Genomic DNA, 21459 nt, shown 5'->3' with positions numbered 1-21459 from the left:
GCCATTAATGTCTAAACCTCTGGCAACAAAAATGTGAGGGATGTACTCACTCTTGTGAGATACTGTATATATAAAACACATTTATGCATTTTATATTTGCCTGAATTTCAGCTTGGACAAAAAGAGAGAAAGTTTGGTCAGCAGGACTTTGAATGAGGCCAATCACTATATAGAGTAAGCAAGTGGGATATAAAACACAGTATTGCTTTTATGGGTTCCAACAAAAAGGGGGGGGGGGGAGTTTTTTTCGGGGAATTGGAATGAGAGATGTATACCAAGGAGCAGTCTTGGCAAAGAACATTTTATTATACCTTGTGAAATCATGTACAGCATAATGAATGACACAAAATAGGCATACACAGAATCGCATAAACGCAGGGCATGCTAAAAACCACATATACATATTGACGCCATTGGTATATCTTGGCATATCATAGGGTAAAGACAAGTCCTGCACAACATGGGCCACTGGATAATATGTATTATAACTACACTAACCTTATATCCTACAGTAAAACCATTGAAAAACTTAAAGACACGTTAACAAACTTAACAAAAGGTGTAGACATACAAGCATAAACAAAAAAGAAAAAAAAGAAAAAGCGCGTCACTCTGAAAATCCCTTCATTTGATTATTTTTTTTTTCTCCAGAAGGATGGCACCATATTTGTTGAGGCATCATCCAGGGTCTACTTGCTGGACTAAGAGACTATCTCAGAGATCATGTAAATCCTGGTGCCTGTTGCTAGGGAATGGCGGAAGGTTGAGGAACGCTTCCTCTTGCCTACAGCAGACTGACGGCAGGTGGAGTTTCTTTGTAAAATAACACAGATTTGTATGCTGTCGTTAATCTGGTGGCCGTGGAATGTGACTGCTGATAGTGCTGGAACACATCTGCTGGGTGAAGTGATATTTTAAACAAACCCCTTGCGCATTCACTTTTCTTCTTAAACACCACCACGTGCATTAGTGCTATGATATAATAACATCAACAGTCCAATTCCAATCATAGTCCTTTTATATTTGTGCTTGTGTTCCACAATCAATCCCATTTATGAATATGTGTCCTACGTGTTCCTTCACCTTCCAAACTATGCTCTCACCACTTTACTCAATATCCAGTTTGAAAAAGTGTATGGTAGAAAATAAATTTCCAGCACACAGGTTAATTTGTTACTTTTAACATATTTTATTTTATTACTAGAATTATTGATATAAACTTTTGCCCTTTTTTGGATTTAAAATGTTGTGGACACTACACACATTGTTTTGGTATATCATATTGCTGAGCTGCATTTAAAAATTTCTATACATCTGCTGGTGATCCTAGAACACATTGGCTGATGATCTAGGATCACACTGGCTGTAACACATCTGCTGGTGATGCTGGAACACATCTGCTGGTGTTAATGGGACACACCTGCTGGTGATCCAGGAACACTTCTGCTGATGCTGATGGAACACACCTGCTGGAGATCCGGGAACACCCCTGCTGGTGATGCTGGAACACATCTGCTGGTGTTGATGGGACACACCTGCTGGTGAGCCAGGAACATATCTGCTGGTGATGCTGGAACACATCTGCTAGTGTTAATGGGACACACCTGCTGGTGATCCAGGAACACATCTGCTGGTGTTGATGGAACACACCTGCTGGTGATCCAGGAACACACCTGCTGGTGATGCTGGAACACATCTGCTGGTGTTGATAGGACACATCTGCTAGTGTTAATGGGACAAACCTGTTGGTGATTCTGGAAAACATCTGCTGGTGATCCAGGAACACATCTGCTGGTGAGACTTGAACACATCTGCTGGTGTTAATGGGACACACCTGCTGGTGATCCAAGAACACATCTACTGATGCTGATGGAACACACCTGCTGGTGATCCAGGAACACATATGTTGGTGATGCTCGAACACATCTGCTTTTGATCCTGGAAAACATCTGCTGGTAATCCTGGAACACATCTGCTGGTGATGCTGGAACATTAGATTGCAAGCTCTCACGAGCATGGCCCTCCTCCCCCTTTTTTGTATTGATTATTCTTGTAACCGTACTGTCTCTATTTATATTGTAAAGTGTTGTGTTAACGGTTGGCACTATATAAATCCTATATAATAATAATAATAATAATGTCATTTTTAAAAGGTTTCAAGGAAAATAATCAGTAATGTTCAAAGCAGAGAGAGAGGCAAGCTCCAGCAATACATACCTACTACCCTACTATGGAACTGCGATCATATATTCTGCAATATATGAAGGCAGGTGGATTAAGCATAGCTGCCGAATTTGCTAGATATTATTGGCAGCTCTTTCAGTTTGTTAACTCGTTTCCCGGAATGGTCCTTTAAGCTAACTAAGACCATCTCCATACCTCTATTATTATCACATATAAACCTCAGATCAGGTTTTGATCAGGATATCCGCTAAGCCAGCTACTGGAGGTGGTTTAAGCTGTCTGACATCTCCTTTACCAACATTCATACAATCATCTTTCTACGCTTTCCAGTTCTAATTGTGAGTTTGGAGATACCTTGTCTTCTTTAAGAAGTCTTACAGCTTCAACATTTTGAATATATATATATATATATATATATATATATATATATATATATATATATATATATATATATATTACGAACTGCAAGTTGTTTTTTCTTTAAGGCAATCTAAAGATTAAATGTTTCTCCAAGGTGAGACTATATTGGTAAACTTCAGTATTGCAGCATAGAAAGGCAATGCATGAAAAACAACATCCTGTTAATTTCACGAAGCTTATTAAATATTATTGTGATATGTGATGTGATGTTCTGTTAGGCAAGCTGGTGTGAAGATACAGCGAATGTTCACAAATGTGCCCATAAGACACAAATTTGTCTTCTTGAACTTTGCTAGGAATAAACACGGTGTCAAGAAACGTGCAGCTCAAACCATGTTATCGTGTGCTGGGAGTCGGAAACGGCCGAGGTCGAGGCTGCCAACAGGAACACCTGCACCGAAGCTGTTAAGCAAGACTTTGCAACAGTTGTCATTATTATCTTCTTCTTCACCATCTGCCCTTTCCTCATCTCTGACTGGTCGCACCTGGCAAACTAAAAAAAAACAAAAAACATTTAAGAGCTTTAAATTGGGCCTGTACTCTTGCACCTTTCAGAAATGTCCCCACCTCAAATTTTGCCTTTATCATGACTCCACTTCAAATTCTGCCTCTATCTTGACCTCATCAAGAGGAAGTTAGCATCCATCAGAGAAAAAAGTCCTCACTTCAATTTCTGGCTCTATCATGGCTTCATCAAGTGAAATCTAGGACCCTTCAGAGAGGTCTTCAATTCTAATTCTGCCACTACCATGATTGACTTCATCAAGAGAAGGTCCCAACTAAAATGCTAAGATCCCAACTAAAATGTTACTATCATGATTTCATCAAGAGGATTTAGCACCCTCCCGAGAAGTCCCCACTTCAATTCCATCTCTACCATAACTTCATCAAGAGAAGACTGGCATGCTTCAGCGGTGCTCCCAGTCTCCTCAGCACTCCTTCTCCACCTTCCACCTGACTGTCCCTGCTGGCATGACTCTTGCCTATTTATGAAGTGGCCTGCCCCCTGCCAGCTCATTTTCTGGGGATTGGCTGGGGGCCTCATAAATATGCCCAGAAGCTCCTCCTAGCTTCCGGCCACTACATCTGGAAGCTTCTCCAGGCACCAAAGAAACTGCTTGCTGAGTCATCCAGCTTCCCTGACTCACTCAACCCTGACCCAGTTTCAACCCAGGCCTGGCTCTCAGGCAGGCCAAATTTTCCTACACTACAAATCTATGTACATCTAACACACTAGAGGGTGATACAGACAGTTAGCACCCTTTAGAGAGATTCCCCACTTCATATTCCACCTTTATCATGAGTTCATCACCAGAAGGTTAGCACTCATCAGAGACATCCCCACCTCTAATTCCACCTCTATCATGACTTTCTCAAAAGAAGGTTAGCATCGTTCAGAGAGGTCCTCACTTTAAATTTTACCCCTATCATGACTTCATCAAGAGAAGGTTAGCACCCCTCAGAGATGTCCTCGCCCACTTTTCATTTATTTGAAGCGTGAGGCTTTCATTTTGTCCCTTCAATTCCCACCCCTGACCCATTTAAAATCACCTTTGCCATACTCCCACATTATTCTTTTCCATTGCTTTCTATGAACCAGTACTCGATGCTTTTGGGTAGGGGGCATAAGACCTCTTCCTGCGATACAGTGCGGGGGTCTAGCTGTCACAATCCAAGCCCAGATAGGCTAAATCATAACCCAACTCCTGACCTAGTCCTTAACCAGATCTCCAACCCATCATTGAGATCTCAGCGGTGGGAGCCGATAGATGGGCATTTTGCAGCTATTGCAGAATATTGAAGGTAACGTGTTTAGCTCACCCAGCCATTTTCCGGAGTTTGCAAGAAACATGAAAGGCCATAAGAGGAAAGAGACAATGCGGTCCATCTTTAACCTTCTAATCAGTGAGAAATCTGAAAACATTGAGAACATTTATGTAAACTTTACGGGTGCCACTCTGCAGTTTGAAATCACAGCAAAATACATAAGAAAACATACTGTACATACATGAGAGACATTTCCCTTCACTTCCTGACCCATAACCAAAACAGGAAGTCAGCAGAAATCCCTTCAAAGTGAGAGTGGAATTAATGTCCCCATTTGAAGATTCTCCCGCCTATATCTGTTCTGGTGACAACCCAAAATTTGGTATTTTCTTTCACTTTCAGAGATAACAGTAAACAAGACACATAGATAGCGTGAATATCCCTAATGGGGGCACAGACCGCATTAAAAACTGAAAAGCGCTGTGTAAACTGTCTGCGCTATATAAATATTGTATAATAATAATTATAATCCCTCTCCACTCTATCCAAAACAAAAACAAAAGTTATGCCTTTAGCTATCCTTTTTTTTTTTTTTTTTAATTTTATATTTATTAAGATTTTCATAAATGGGAATACAACAATGCACGAAAAAAAAGGAAGAAAAGAAAACAAGTGAAATTGTATATCACGTACAATCGTATAAAGAACTTACAACAGATATCAAAGTTGTTTAGGTATGTTTACAGGGGTACCAACAGACATCATCATAGTGCTATAGTCATACTTGTTAGGGGGAGGGGGGAAGGGGGGACCCAGGGAGAGGGATTCGTAATCATTGAACTTATACTTCATACAAAAAGAAATGTTGCTCACTGAGTCTGATGTGGGCGGGGTCACCAGGGTGCCCAATCTGAGGGGGCATGGCACCCCGCAGGAGTCTCGCTTGAGGAGATACAGGGGGGTAGGGAGTTAAAGGAAGCACCATGGAATCTTCAAGATAATCAGCTAGCGGGTCTAAGCTGACGGGGTGTTAGTATATATGGCCAAGAGAGTTGTTGTACCTTTAGGAGGGTAGGGGAGTGGCATTCGGATTAGAATCTGAACTATCCCATAATTCACAGATTTTCAAAAATTGGGGGAGTGTGTCATTTACTACTGCAGTAAGGTGTTCCATTCTGCAGATCTGTTCCAATATTTGGAGCGTCTGTGGGAGATTGGGTGGTGTGGGTGACAACCATCTAGAGGGTATAGCCCTCTTTGCTGCAAGAAGTATAAAGGCAGCTAATTTTTGGGTGTATCTGGCGATGCCGGGGAACAGCAGGCCCAAAAGATGATGTATCGGATCTAGAGGGAGAGCTATATCAAATAGATTCTGTAGGTGGGTCTGGATAGAGAGCCAAAATAGTTGGATCAGGGGGCATTCCCAAAAAATGTGGTAATGAGAACCAATGTCGCCCGACATCTCCAACACACCTGGGTGGCCCTGGAGCTATACTTTAATTGAGCATACAATTGACTTTAGAGGGGACTGCTTTAAACGCTCACAGATCTTCTGGAAGGATGGTCAAACATTCCCATAGACACACTCCTAAACCTTGTGGACAACCTTCCCAGAAGAGTTAAAGCTGTTATAGCTGCAAAGGGTGGGCCAACTCAATATTGAACCCTACGGACTAAGACTGGGATGTCATTAATCGCTTCAGCCCCGGAAGATTTTACCCTCTTCCTGACAAGAGCACTTTTTCGATTCAGCACTGCGTCACTTTAAAGTGGCTGTAAACGCTTACAGACCACTATTACCTACAGGTAAGCCTAGATTAAGGCTTACCTGTAGGTGCAAGAAATATCTCCTAAACCTACACGGTTTAGGAGATATTTACAAAAGACAGGCACCGATGTCTACGGCGCAGGCGCACTGAGTGTGCCGTCTCTAGCGGCGATTCGCGCGGGAGTGACGTCATCGCGGCTCCGGCCAATCACAGCGCCGGAGCCGCAATACCAAGAAGGAAGATGGACGCTTCGTGGAAGAGGGGACAGCGGTGACATCGCAGGCTCCTGTGTCAGGTAAGTGACACATAATGGGCTACTATGCGATGCATACTGGCCCATTATGTTTTACCTTTGCAGGAAAACAAAGAGGAAGTAAAACCCATCAGGGTTTACTTTCTCTTTAACTGACAATTGCGCGGCCGTGCGACGTTGCACCCAAACAAAATTGACGTCCTTTTTTTCCCACAAATAGAGCTTTCTTTTGGTGGTATTTGATGACCTCTGCGGTTTTTATTTTTTGCTCTATAAACAAAAATAGCGACAATTTTGAAAAAAACGCATTATTTTTTACTTTTTGCTATCATAAATAACCCCCAAAAATATATAAAAAACTATTTTTTTCCTCAGTTTAGGCCGATACGTATTCTTCTACATATTTTTGGTTAAAAAAATCGCAATAAGCGTATATTGATTGGTTTGCGCAAAAGTTATAGCGTCTACAAAATAGGGGATAGATTTATAGCATTTTTATTATGAAATCGATATTAAAAATGCATTGATTACTGTAAAAATATCACTGGCAGTGAAGGGGTTAACACTAGTGGGGAATGAAGGGGTTAAGTGTGTCCTAGTTTGTGTTCTAAGCGAAGGGGGATGTGGACTGTCCAGGGAATCTAACAGATCGCTGTTCATACTCTGTATGAACAGATGATCTGTCAGTTCTCCCCTCAGAGAACGAAAACTGTGTGTTTACACACACAGATCCGCGCGCGCCCCCTAGTGGCCACAGGGCGAAGCGACGTTACATAACGTTGTTTCACCCAGCCGTGCCATTCTGCCGCTGGTCGGCATGTGGTTAAAGTTCATGTTCATGTAAAGGCAGGCGTCCTAATACTTTTGACATTATAATGTATATCTTGTTTCTGTTGCAATGCAGGTCAGTGGTGGTGGAGGTTAGTAGCTCTCCCTCACCTTATGTCTCTTTGCCCCAAGTTGGCATGGTGTCCACCGTAGCATTTGCAGTGGCAGAGCGTAGTAGGTCTGGTCATGAGAGGGATTACTTTACAGCTGGCCGGCTTAAACATGTATTGCAAAATATATAGGTGAACTAAATATTCCTGTTTCTCATTGCATAGTTTGCTGGAAAGGATGTACAGCAGTGTGCATAGGGTCCATCCAGAATTTGTAGTGTTTACCAACACAAGGCTCTCTTCTGTCGTTCGCTCAGCCGATCTCCGGGTCATGGTCATAGTTAATTGATAAATGTGAGAAAAGTCCTGGACAGCCGCATTCAAATGATAATCGCCTTTATTGATAAAAACAACAAAAGTACATGCCACAGCAAGAAGTACAGGAAACTGACGCGTTTCACACCATAGTTAGTGCTTAATCATAATGAGCTATGATTAAGCACTAACCATAGTGTGAAACACGTCAAATTCCCTGTACTTCTTGCTGTGGCATGTACTTTTGTTGTTTTTATCAATAAAGGCGATTATCATTTGAGTGTGGCTGTCCAGGACTTTTCTCACATTTATTGCTACTAACATTGCCGGCACCTGAGGCTTCCAGTTTGGAGGAGAGGTTCCTGATTGACCTCCTAGAGCGGTGATTTTTCTTTCTCCCTTACTTCTGGGTCATAAATCATTGGCCGGGACCCGCTGATCAGCTTGTGCTGTAGCGAATGACAGCACAGACGAGGCGCGCACTCCCCCTAACCGGAAATACCAATTCACGTACATATACGTGATTTGGCGCAGCGGGGCCACCCTGCCGCAGTATAAGTGTGTTGGGGTGGGCCTGAAGAGGATAAACTAGATCTGGCTGATTTGTGCCGTTCCTCATAGAAAACCACTCCACCAGACAGAGTGAAGAATAGAATGGAATTGCTGGCCAAACAGTGACTACATCCTATCAGATGCAGTCACTATTTGGGTATTCAGACAGCCGCGGGTGCTGTGGTTATCAGAATACAATAGCCAGCAGGGGCGACTCCTCCTTTAGCGACTCCTCCTTTTTACTAATGTATACAGGAAAAATAATAATGTATACAAGAAATTAATAATAATGAAGTCCAGTGACTGAAACATTGAAAACGTGAAATCACCACTATAGTGAGCTCATTTAAGCTAATGTCCACAAATGTGAAGGACTTAGGATCCACTCTTGAGATGACACTTTTAATAGTGGAATAAAGTGTGACTGGTCATTGAGACGCCAGAAATAGTATATCTTCCACCAAGAAACTGTAGATGTTTACTCTTACCAGCGGAGTGGACTCACATGCCAGCGGCAGCGGGTCAATCAAACTTGTATCGGCCAAAGCCTGGGACTCCAATATTGCACGAGGCTTGATGAAACTGGAACCCGGTTGGGGATCGATCCAGAAGTAGGTAGTAAGTAGGCAGGTGTTCCCACCCGGACCAATGTAAGGATGATGAAAAACAAAAAGGCTCCACATGGTGCAGGTCAAAAAGGGGGTTTTATTGTAAAAAGTACATCCATCAAATCATAGATGTGTACAAAAATGTGATCACAAGGGTTAAAAGCATTGTGGGGAGCAGTAAAATGCAAGCCCAATGCGTTTCGTCCCAATGGACTTCAACTGGCGCAAGTATCTTAGTGCAGACTTGGAAAATCAGTAAGCCAATCACACAAGCAGGAAATGATGTTTCTAGGGGGTTGTTCTGTACACATTCTCTGTATAGGGGCCATATTGCATTTTACAGAAAATTACAGAGCTGCAGATTGAAAAGGAAAAGCCATTTTTAACCGGTTCCCATCCGGCTTTTGGGCAGATGACACCGAGGGGGGGGGGGGTGGCCTCTCGTCGTTCTGGGTGGACACCATATGACGTCCTCCCGGATCACGCCCCGCAGATGACTGGTCACTGTACCAGCCTGTTGCCGGTACCCAGGGGTGGATCCAGAGTCTAGTCTCGGGAAGAGGCACTGCCAGAAAATAGGGTGTTGCTTACAGAACTGTATTTAACGTATCATACAGTCCTAACCTTGATTAACTACTTACGGACTGCCCGCCGTCGTTTTACGTCACTAATTTGAAGAGGGATATCGTTGTTATGGCAGCAGCTATCTACCATAACCTCGGCATCCTCTTCTTCAGCGGGCGGTCCGCTTTCAGATAAAAGTGGTCTCTGCGGCGGATTCGCTGCAAGGTCACTTTCATCAGTGGCGGGAGAGGGCCACCCCCCTCCCGCCACGCTCCGGTGCCCTCCACCGCTTACCGGAGCCGTTGGTAGCGGCGGAGGCAATCGTGTCCTCTTGCTGGCTTGGTATGGAGACGAGTGAGGGGAAGATGGCCCCCACCCGTCTCCATATCATTGCAGTTTTTTAAATTACACTTTAGTGTAAAGATGAGATCTGAGGTCTTTTTGACCCCAGATCTCATATTTAAGAGGCCCTGTCATGCTCTTTTTCTATTACAAGGGATGTTTACATTCTTGTAATAGGAATAAAAGTGACACATTTTTTTTAAAGAACAGTGTAAAAATAAAAGGTAAAATAAATAAGTATGTATAAAAATATGTTTTTTTTAAATGCGCTCCGTCCCGCCGAGCTCACGCGTAGAAGCGAACGCATATTAAAATGGTGTTCAAACCACACATGTGAGGTATCCCAGTGATCGGTAGAGCGAGAGCAATAATTCTAGCCCTAGACCTCCTCTGTAACTCAAAACATGCAACCCGTAGTATTTTTTAAACGTTGCCTATTGAGATTTTTAGGGGTAAAAGTTTGTCGCCATTCCACGAGCGGGCTCAATTTTGAAGCGTGACATGTTGGGTATCAATTTACTCGGCGTAACGTTATCTTTCACAATATAAAAAAAAATTGGGCTAACTTTGCTGTTTTCTTATTTTTTAATTCAAAAAAGTGTATTTTTTTAAAAAGAAAGTGGGCTTGTAAGACCGCTGCGCAAATATGGTGTGACAGACAGTATTGCAACGACCGCCATTTTATTCTCTAGGGTGTTAGAAAAAATATATATAATGTTTGGGGGTTCTAAGTCATTTTCTAGCAAAAAAAACTGTTTTTAACTTATAAACACCAAATCTCAGAAAGAGGCTCGGTCCTTAAAACAGTGACACGTTTATAATTCCTAAGTGTCAGTGGTCCCAAAAAAGTGTCAAAAGTGTCCGATCTGTCCACCCCAATGTTGCAGTCCCACTAAAAATCGCTGATCGCCACGATTACTAGTAAAAAAAAAAAAAAAAATTTGTAGACGCCATAACTTTTGCGCAAATCAATCAATATACGTTTATTGCAATTTTTTTTTTACAAAAAATATGTAGAAGAATACATATTGGCCTAAACTGAAGAGAAACTAAAGAAAGAAACTAAACTAACGAAATTAGTTTTTTTTTTGGTTTGTTTTCAAAATTGTCGCTATTCTTTTGTTTAGAACACAAAAAATAAAAACTGCCAAAAGAAAGCTCTATTTGTGGGAAAAAAAGGACGTCAATTTTGTTTGGGTACAACGTCGCACAACCGCGCAAGCTATTGGGATTTGACCAGAGGTACTTCTTATTTCTGTGTTGGTAAACAACACAGCAGCTGCGTCAGTTTATTTCTGCCTACAGATCAGGAAGTAAAAACAGGTACAGTAAAAGTAGCACATACTACACACAGTAAACATGGTTGGGCACAGTTACAGTGGGGCAAAAAAGTATTTAGTTAGCCACAAATTATGCAAGTTCTCCCACTTAAAAAGATGAGAGAGGCCTGTAATTGTCATCATAGGTATACCTCAACTATGAGAGACAAAATGTGGAAACAAATCCAGACAATCACATTGTCTGATTTTTGACAGAATTTATTTGCAAATTATGGTGAAAAATAAGTATTTGGTCACCTACAAACAAGCAAGATTTCTGGCTCTCACAGACCTGTATCTTCTTCTTTAAGAGTCTCCTCTGTCCTCCACTCATTACCTGTATTAATGGCACCTGTTTGAACTTGTTATCAGTATAAAAGACACCTGTCCAGAACCTCAAACAGTCACACTCCAAACTCCACTATGGTGAAGACCAAAGAGCTGTCGAAGGACACCAGAAACAAAATTGTAGACCTGCACCAGGCTGGGAAGACTGAATCTGCAATAGGCAAGCAGTTTGGTTTCAAGAAATCAACTGTGGGAGCAATAATTAGAAAATGGAAGACATACAAGACCACTGATAATCTCCCTCGATCTGGGGCTCCACGCAAGATCTCACCCCGTGGGGTCAAAATGATCACAAGAACGGTGAGCAAAAATCCCAGAACCACACGGGGGGACCTACTGAATGACCTGCAGAGAGCTGGGACCAACGTAACAAAGGCTACCATCAGTAACACACTACGCCGCCAGGGACTCAGATCCTGCAATGCCAGATGTGTCCCCCTGCTTAAGCCGGTACATGTCCGGGCCCGTCTGAGGTTTGCTAGAGAGCATTTGGATGATCCAGAAGAGGATTGGGAGAATGTCATATGGTCAGATGAAACCAAAGTAGGTAGAAACACAACTCGTCGTGTTTGGAGGAGAGAGAATGCTGAGTTGCAACCAAAGAACACCATACCTACTGTGAAGCATGGGGGTGGCAACATCATGCTTTGGGGCTGTTTCTCTGCAAAGGGAGCAGGACAACTGATCCGTGTACATGAAAGAATAAAATAGGCCATGTATCGTGAGATTTTGAGTGCAAACCTCCTCCCATCAGCAATGGCATTGAAGATGAAATGTGGCTGGGTCTTTCAGCATGACAATGATCCCAAACACACCGCCCGGGCAATGAAGGAGTAGCTTCATAAGAAGCATTTCAAGGTCCTGGAGTGGCCTAGCCAGTCTCCAGATATCAACCCCATAGAAAACCTTTGGAGGGAGTTGAAAGTCCGTGTTGTCCAGCGACAGCCCCAAAACATCACTGCTCTAGAGGAGATCTGCATGGAGGAATGGGCCAACCTACCAGCAACAGTGTGTGACAACCTTGTGAAGACTTACAGAAAACGTTTGACCTCTGTCATTGCCAACAAAGGATATATAACAAAGTATTGAGATTAACTTTTGATATTGACCAAATACTTATTTTCCACCATAATTTGCAAATAAATCCTTTTCAAATCAGACAATGTGATTGTCTGGATTTGTTTCCACATTTTGTCTCTCATAGTTTAGGGAAAACCTATGGTGACAATTACAGGCCTCTCTCATCTTTTTAAGTGGGAGAACTTGCACAATTGGTGGCTGACTAAATACTATTTTGCCCCACTGTAACTCTTTGATTTGATATTTGTATAAATATATAATAAAAAAATTGAAAAAACATTTGTTTTTATTTTATTTTTTTCGTACTGTCACCAGTTCAGTGTCCCTGATCACTGCCACACCCGTTATATGATGACGCTGTACTGCACTAGTGACAGTAAAAAGAAATCTTTGAATTTTTTTCATTTTCCAAAAACTGATGACAGAAAATGACAACTTCAAAAAACCCGCCATGCCTCTTAGAGCGGAGTTCCACCCAAAAAAAACCTTCCACTTTTCAGATTCCTCCCCCCCTCCGGTGTCACATTTGGCACCTTTCAGGGGGGAGCAGATACCTGTATAATCCAGGTTTTTGCTCCCACTTCTGGGCATAGATCACCGCAGATTCCACGGCATGTCCAGACCCTCCTCTGTCCCCCCCCCCGCTGTCTTCTGGGAGACACACAGGTCCCAGACAGACAGCAGGGACCAGTGAGGACGCGCAGCGTGACTGAACCAGGCTGTGAAGGGTACCAGCCGCAAGGCTTCTCTTCCTGATTCCCTTACTGAAGATGGCGGCGCCTCCACCTGGGAGCCAAGGGACAGATCGGCTTCAGGTGAGGACATTGTGGGATCCCTGGATAGGTAAGTGTCTTAATATTAAAAGTCAGCATCTGCAGTATTTGTAGCCGCAGACTTTTAATTGTTTGTTTTTTTTCAGAGAAACCCCTGATTTAATAACTTGGACTGTCTGCATTCCAAAAAAGGGGTTTCATTTATGGGGATATCTATACTGTCCTGACATTTTTGGGCCTCAAGTAATGAGATCGGCCGTCTGTACATCAGTATTGATCGATTTTCAGATACAGTATGTTCTATAGTTTTTGGACTCTATAACTTATTTGGTTTATTTTCAACAAAGAAATGTAGCAGAATAGATTGTGACCTAAATTTATGAAGAAACATTATTTATTTGCAAAATTTTATAACAGAAACAAAGAAAACTTTTTTTTTTTCAATTTTTTTTGGTCTTTTTTAACCATTTCAATACCTGGCATTTTTACCCCCTTCCTACCCAGGCCAATTTTCAGCTTTCAGCGCTGTCACAATTTGAATGACAATTGTGCGTTCATGCAACACTGTACCCAAATTAAATTTTTATCATTTTTTTCCCACACAGATAGAGCTTTCTTTTGGTGGTATTTGATCACCTCTGTGGTTTTTATTTCTTGCGCTATAAACAAAAAAAGAGCAACCATTTTGAAAAAAACACAATATTTTTTACTTTTTGCTATAACAAATATCCCAATTTAAAAAAAAAATTTTTTCCTCAGTGTATTCTTCTACATATTTTTGGTAAAAAATCGCAATAAGCGTATATTGATTGGTTTGCGCAAAAGTTCTAGCGCCTACAAATTAGGTTTGTGGCATTTTTATTTATTTATTTATTTTTTACTAGTAATGGCGGCGATCTGCGATTTTTATTGTGACTGTGACATTGCAGCGGATAGATCAGACACTTTTGACACTATTTTGGGACCATTGACATTTATACAGTGATCAGTGCTAAAATATGCACTGATTACTGTATAAATGTCACTGGCAGGGAAGGAGTTAACACTAGGGGGCGATCAAGGGGTTAAATGTGTTACCTAGGGAGTGATCCTAACTGGGGGGGGGGATTGGACTGACTAGGGGAGGAGACCAATCAGTGTTCCTATGTACTAGGAACACACGATCTTTCTCCTCTCCCCTGACAGGACATGGACCTTTGTGTTTACACACACAGATCCACGTTCCTGCTCTGTAACGAGGGATTGCGAGTGCCCGGCGGACATTGCAGCTGCAGGGCACACACATCAGCTCCTCAGTGACGCAGTGGCGCATGCGCGCCCCCTATACTGCCGGGAAGCCGAGGACGTCATATGACGCCCGCCCAGGATGGGAGATCCCATCTGTGGATGTCATATTACTATAGGCGGGGAAGGAAGTGGTTAAATTTCTTTAGAGAAAATAAAAGACCCAGTGGTGATTAAACACCACCAAAAGAAAGTTCTATTTGTATGGAAAAAAATGATAAAAATTTAGTTTGGGTCCAGCATTGCGTGACAGCGCTGAAAGCTTTAAATTGGCCTGGGCAGGAAGGGGGTAAAAGTGCCCGGTATTGAAGTGGTTAATAACATTTAATTACAATATGACTTGCGTCACAATTGTATATGTTATACTATTTTTTTATTTGCTATTTTTTTTTTAACAAGAAACTGGAGTTACCCTATGTGATGGACTCACCCGGGACAGAGGCATTTGGAGGGGATTGAATGCTGGCCTCTTGCCTACTGATTATGGGCCCTGGACTTTGGGGGAACGATGCTCTTTGTTAGCTGTATGCCTGGGGACCCTTGAGGTGGTGTTACTTTGGATTCAGGTCCATGACATCTGTACCACATCTGCAGCAGTTCCGGAGGCCCAGGGGTAGAAGGAGATGGTCACTCCCCAACAAGGATTCATGCACCTGGGATATAGTGACAGAGAAATGTCATCCCAGCAGCCAGATGAGGGAACGGCTGAGGAAGCAGCTGGCTTACCTCCTCAATGGCAGCTACACAGTTTGGTAGAGATGGAGGTCATCCTTTCACCCCAGGAGCAAATCCACAGTCTGGGAGTGGAGGAAGCCGCCTCCCGCCCCAACGGTAAGCCGGAGCGGATGATGTGGAGTCCCCAGCAGAAGTGCTGGCAACAGGGCAGAGTGCTACCAACCTCTGCCCAGCACCGGCAACAACTACACAGTTCCAGGGAGCCGAAACAGTCGGCCCCTCTCCCCAACGACAAGCGGATGTAGTGAAGCTTCTACTCTCAACTGAATCGCTGGCAACAGGGCAGAGTGCCGCTGGCCTCTGCCTAGCACTTATAGTTTCCTCTCAGCTTCAGGAAACTGGGGCAGTTGGCCTCTCTTACCAGCAACAGGCGAAGCCGTGGAATGGTAAAGACCACCCAGCTGAAGCGCTGACATCTGGACAAAGAGTCCATGACCTCTGCCCCACAACTACTAATGACAACAATTCCTTGCAGCCAAGAATGGGGATCATGCGGACTGACTATGTGACATCACTCTGCCCGACAAATGCATGTCTAGACCAGGTGGAGGTCTGGGACCTTGTTAGTCGACTTTTGATGGGGGAGAAATGTGATGAACTCAAACGGGACAGAGGCTATTGGAGGGGACTGAATGCTGGCCTCTTGCCTACTGATTATGGGCCCTGGATTTTGGGGGAACGATGCTCTTTGTGAGCTGTATACCTGGGGACCCTTGAGGTGGTGTTACTTTGGATTCAGGTCCATGTCCCCCCCAAGACACACAGATTCTGGGAACCCTGTATATGCCATATTAGAAATAGTGACTGATTCATACTGTTGGGAGACATACTGTTAGAAGATGCTGATGTCATCAACTTCAGCCACCTGTCTGTTATCTGCTATAATGTAAATAAGTCTAGTATGGTTTCTAAGAGTCTTTCACCCATTGTTGTTTGTGCTAATTAACCCTGCAATTGTATGAAGGAGTTCTGTGTTTATACTTATGATAATGTATATATAATCTACTGTGTGAAGCTTGGTGACAAGTCTGACCTGTAGTGAAATCCTGATTAATCACAACAATGGCCAGGTGGGCATGGAGTCACCTCGGCTGCTTTAGGCTGGGTTCACACTGGTGCGACACGACAGCCGTCCTACTTTGGATCCGACTTTGCCCTGCGACATAAAGCCGGCATGTGTCCGACTTTCAATGAACGGGGATCCGACTTGGATCCCCGCCAATGCCCGGCATTGTTTGGTATTAGGGGGAACTCCGCGCCAAATTTTAAATAAAAAACCGGCATGGGTTCCCCCTCCAAGAGCATACCAGGCCCTTGGGTCTAGTATGGACCTTGAGGGGAACCCCCTACGCTGAAAAAACGGCGTGGGGGGTCGCCCCCAATCCATACCAGACCCTTATCCGAGCACGCAGCCCGGCCGGACAGGAATGGGGGTGGGGACGAGCGAGCGCCCCCCCCCTCCTGAACCGTACCAGGCCGCATGCCCTCAACATGGGGGGTGGTGCCTTGGGGGAGGGGGCGCGCTGCGGCCCCCCCACCCCAAAGCACCTTGTCCCCATGTTGATGAGGACAAGGGCCTCTTCCCGACAACCCTGGCCGTTGGTTGTCGGGGTCTGCGGGCGGGGGCTTATCGGAATCCGGGAGCCCCCTTTAATAAGGGGGCCCCCAGATCCCGGCCCCCCACCCTATGTGAATGAGTATGGGGTACATCGTACCCCTACCCATTCACCTAGGGAAAAAGTGTCAATTAAAAAAAAAACACTACACAGATTTTTAAAGTAATTTATTAGACAGCTCCGGGGGTCTTCTTCCGACTTCGGGGGTCTCTCCGGTTCTTCTCCGCGCTCTCCGGGTCTTCTGCCGGGCTCCTCCGCTATTTTCTGCTCTTTTGCTATAGCGGAGGAGCCCGGTCTGCTGCCTTCTTCTCTTCGGGGGTCTCTCCGGTTCTTCTCCGCGCTCTCCGGACCTTCTGCCGGGCTCCTCCGCTCTCTTCTGCTCTTTTGCCGCTCTTTTGCTATAGCGAAGGAGCCCGGTCTTCAATCTTCTGCCTTCTGCCTTCTGCTCTCTTCTCCTGATGTTGACACGACGCTCTCTGGGGCTGGAATGCACTCTGAGCGCTCCGCTCTGACTTATATAGGTGGTGACCACGCCCCCTTATGCCGTCACAGTCCCTGGGCATGCTGGGACTACGCCCCCTAAAACGTCACAGTCCCAGCATGCCCAGGGACTGTGACGGCATAAGGGGGCGTGGTCACCACCTATATAAGTCAGAGCGGAGCGCTCAGAGTGCATTCCAGCCCCAGAGAGCGTCGTGTCAACATCAGGAGAAGAGAGCAGAAGGCAGAAGGCAGAAGATTGAAGACCGGGCTCCTTCGCTATAGCAAAAGAGCGGCAAAAGAGCAGAAGAGAGCGGAGGAGCCCGGCAGAAGGTCCGGAGAGCGCGGAGAAGAACCGGAGAGACCCCCGAAGAGAAGAAGGCAGCAGACCGGGCTCCTCCGCTATAGCAAAAGAGCAGAAAATAGCGGAGGAGCCCGGCAGAAGACCCGGAGAGCGCGGAGAAGAACCGGAGAGACCCCCGAAGTCGGAAGAAGACCCCCGGAGCTGTCTAATAAATTACTTTAAAAATTTGTGTAGTGTTTTTTTTTTAATTGACACTTTTTCCCTAGGTGAATGGGTAGGGGTACGATGTACCCCATACTCATTCACATAGGGTGGGGGGCCGGGATCTGGGGGCCCCCTTATTAAAGGGGGCTCCCGGATTCCGATAAGCCCCCGCCCGCAGACCCCGACAACCAACGGCCAGGGTTGTCGGGAAGAGGCCCTTGTCCTCATCAACATGGGGACAAGGTGCTTTGGGGTGGGGGGGCCGCAGCGCGCCCCCTCCCCCAAGGCACCACCCCCCATGTTGAGGGCATGCGGCCTGGTACGGTTCAGGAGGGGGGGGGGCGCTCGCTCGTCCCCACCCCCATTCCTGTCCGGCCGGGCTGCGTGCTCGGATAAGGGTCTGGTATGGATTGGGGGAGACCCCCCACGCCGTTTTTTCGGCGTAGGGGGTTCCCCTCAAGGTCCATACCAGACCCAAGGGCCTGGTATGCTCTTGGAGGGGGAACCCATGCCGGTTTTTTATTTAAAATTTGGCGCGGAGTTCCCCCTCAAGAACATCTGAGCACAAGTCGCATGCCGAAGTCGGATCATGCAAGACGGCAATCCGACTTTGATCCGACTTCAATGATAGTCAATAGGCTGAAGTAGGATCAAAGTCGGACCAAAGTAGTACAGGGAGCATTTCTAAAGTCGGAACGACTTGTGTCGGACCAGTTAGGACGGCTCCCATAGGGAAACATTAAATTTCACACGTCATGCGACATGAGCTCCTAATGTCGGAGCGTTTGTCGGACCAGTGTGAACCCAGCCTCAAGGGATTAGTTAATTAGCCCATGTTAATTAGGTTTCTGGTTACAGTTTGTATTGTCATCCTGGTGTATATATCTGTGTGAGATTTCAAATAAAGCAGGCTATTCCTGATGTACACCAAAACTGGTGTTGTCTGGTTCTTGGGGGTTAATATAGCCAGATCCATTGGTCTCGTATTCCAGGACTTAGAAAGCGATATACTGACGGAAGCACTCAAGTGGAGTGTGGGACGTTCCGTCACACCCTATAACGATCGGAGAGGTTGCAGAAAGGAAACTTCAGGGAGAAAGAATTTTCTGACAAAGTCTCCGAAATCCAAACAGCGTACAGAAACAAAAAAAACATTCCGCAGCTTTTTATAAACGGCTCGCTCTGCTTATTTTATACAAAAGCTGACTATTTATAGAAAGTTGCATCACAGATTTCTCTGCGTTCCAAAAAAGTGACAAATTTACGATCTATTATACACAACTTTCTTTTTTTTATTGCCGTCTATAACTCGCCACCACCCGCGCCCGGCTCTCACAGCATCAATGAGATTTCTGTTCTATATTAAAGGATGATGTAATGATTTAAAGGTCCTGATCTTGTTATCTACAAACCAAATCTAAACACAGATTCCTCTACGGCTACCCATCATAATAATTACTCGAACGTTCAGAACTCGCTCTATTATCCATCTACTCATTGGATCAGAATTAAATTCTTACCAGTGGTGGGGATAATGTTCGGTGTATCCTGGGACAGGATAGACAATAATAGTAGACGATCGCTGTCTGAGAAGTTCCAACACATAAGGAAGTGAGACGTCACTGTTAAAGGGCTTTATTATCGCAGGGACTTTAAATATGACATTGCTGCATGTGAGTGATCTGTGTATAGGAAAGGGAAAGGAAAACTATTTCTATTAGTCTTTTTTATGGAGAGCAATAACCAGAAATTTGGCAAACCTTCAACAAATAATAACACACCCATTAATACAATCACCTGCGAAGGAAAAACATTTTTTTTTCTGCATTACTTTTCTTGCCGTGGAATCAACAAAATTCTATTTAACAACTTCAGCTCTGGAAGATTTTACCCCCCTACACAGACAGTGTAGACAGGGGAATCCCACCTGCCGATTCATTGGCTATAGCCGCTAGCAATAATCGCATGTCAAATCCAGCAGGTTGCATGCACCGAAGTTGATCGATGGATCAACTTGGTACATTCAGCCTGCCCATACATGGTTCATATCTCGTCCAGTTCCCTCTGAACCGGGCGAGAGTCGAACCGTCTATGGCCAGCTATAATATTGCTTGTGCACGAATGCGGCTCAGGCTGGTCATGGGCATTGATGACAGCCTGGTCCTGGGCATTGATGACAGTGTTGCCTTATGAGTTTATGTGAAATCTCCATTAATAGCTGTAAAATATTGTAATTATGAATATATTTCATTTAGCTTGTATCTATGGAGGGTGTGCAACACAGCTTCACAGAAGCATCTGTTAGACCAGACAATTCGGTGCCTAGGCTTGTGTATCTAAACAATGGGACCCAAACCTCATTGTTCTACACATATTCACTTCAAAGGATCCCACGTTTGGATATGCAATGAAGGGAGGCCAACCCGCAATCAATACTTAACTTCCCGGGAAAAGGTCAAGTTAATCTCCTGCTCAGAATAGTCACAAGGATTTGCATTAAAGGGGGCTGACTTATGCAAAGTATAGGGATTGGAGATGTAGCCAGTCCTTAACCAGGAATAGGGAAGCCCACCAATCAGAGCCACGCCATGCCAACCAATGAGGCATCAGTCTGTAATGATATACACAGACTACATGGGAGGGAAACACACACTCTATGGCAGAGCAGTCATGCAAATGGAACCTCTATGGGAATAATAAATATGGGAAATATCCCTTGTACGTGTATCTAAATATGTTGGTCTTATGTATTTTCTGTCCTACTGTTTGTAGATTAATGTTTTAAGGAATATACTCTGTATTCCTTCATGCAATCCATGATTTTTACCCTTTTCCTGTACAATTAGATAGCTTGATGTGTATTAGTCTAGGCCTACTTTACTATATACCAATACATTTTTGTTATTGTGTTAAAGCTTTCACTCATGGTCAAAGAACTCTCATTTAACCCAAATCATATCTGAGAGATATTAAATCTCAAATATAGTATAGGGGTAACATAATTGGTGACACACAAAGTTGAGGACCAGGACTCAAAGTATTTAATATAATACCGATATTTGTGTAATGCAGATTTAGGTTATTGGGCTGGACTTTAAACTGAGTCAGTTTTTCCGGTAGTTTGGAGGTCACGGCAAGTTTATCTAGGGAAAAATATAAGTAAATGTTTTGTTTTTTTAGTGGATATCAGAATAAATCTAATGGGGCATACACACGGTCAGACTTTTCGACCGGACTGGTCTGACGGACGCCGACAGGCCAAATCCGGCGAACAATCCGATCGTGTGTGGGTTTCACCGGACCTTCAGGGGACCTTTCCAGTAGCAAATCTGACAGACTTTAGATTTGGAACATGCTTCAAATCTTTACATGGTAACTCCTCCAGACCCAGAAATCCGTTTGTCTGTATGCTAGTCCGATGGACAAAAACCGACGCTAGGGCAGCTATTGGCTACTGGCTATCAACTTCCTTATTTTAGTCCGGTGTACGTCATGACGTACGAATCCGTCGGACTTTGGTGTGATCGTGTGTAGGCAAGTTCGGTCGTTAGAAAGTCCATCAAAAGACCGCCAAAAGTCAGTCGAAAGTCTGTCGAAAGTCTGTCAGACAGGCTGTCGGACTTTTGTAGCTGAAAAGTCCGACCGTGTGTACACGGCATAAGGA

General features: G+C 44.3%; 1 long non-coding RNA gene across 1 annotated transcript; it reads right to left on the bottom strand.

Moving 5' to 3' along the window:
* Positions 1-244: 244 nt before the first annotated feature.
* On the bottom strand, positions 245-19492 carry LOC141148523 (uncharacterized). The gene is made up of 3 exons (XR_012245230.1): positions 19316-19492; positions 4426-4518; positions 245-3097 (listed from the first exon to the last, which is right to left on the bottom strand). It is a non-coding gene; the product is annotated as an uncharacterized lncRNA (long non-coding RNA).
* Positions 19493-21459: the final 1967 nt, after the last annotated feature.

Source organism: Aquarana catesbeiana, linkage group LG06, assembly GCF_042186555.1.
Source record: "Aquarana catesbeiana isolate 2022-GZ linkage group LG06, ASM4218655v1, whole genome shotgun sequence".
Classification (NCBI taxonomy): domain Eukaryota; kingdom Metazoa; phylum Chordata; class Amphibia; order Anura; family Ranidae; genus Aquarana; species Aquarana catesbeiana.
Note: the sequence above shows the minus strand (reverse complement) of the source record. Positions and strands in the feature narration are given on the sequence as shown.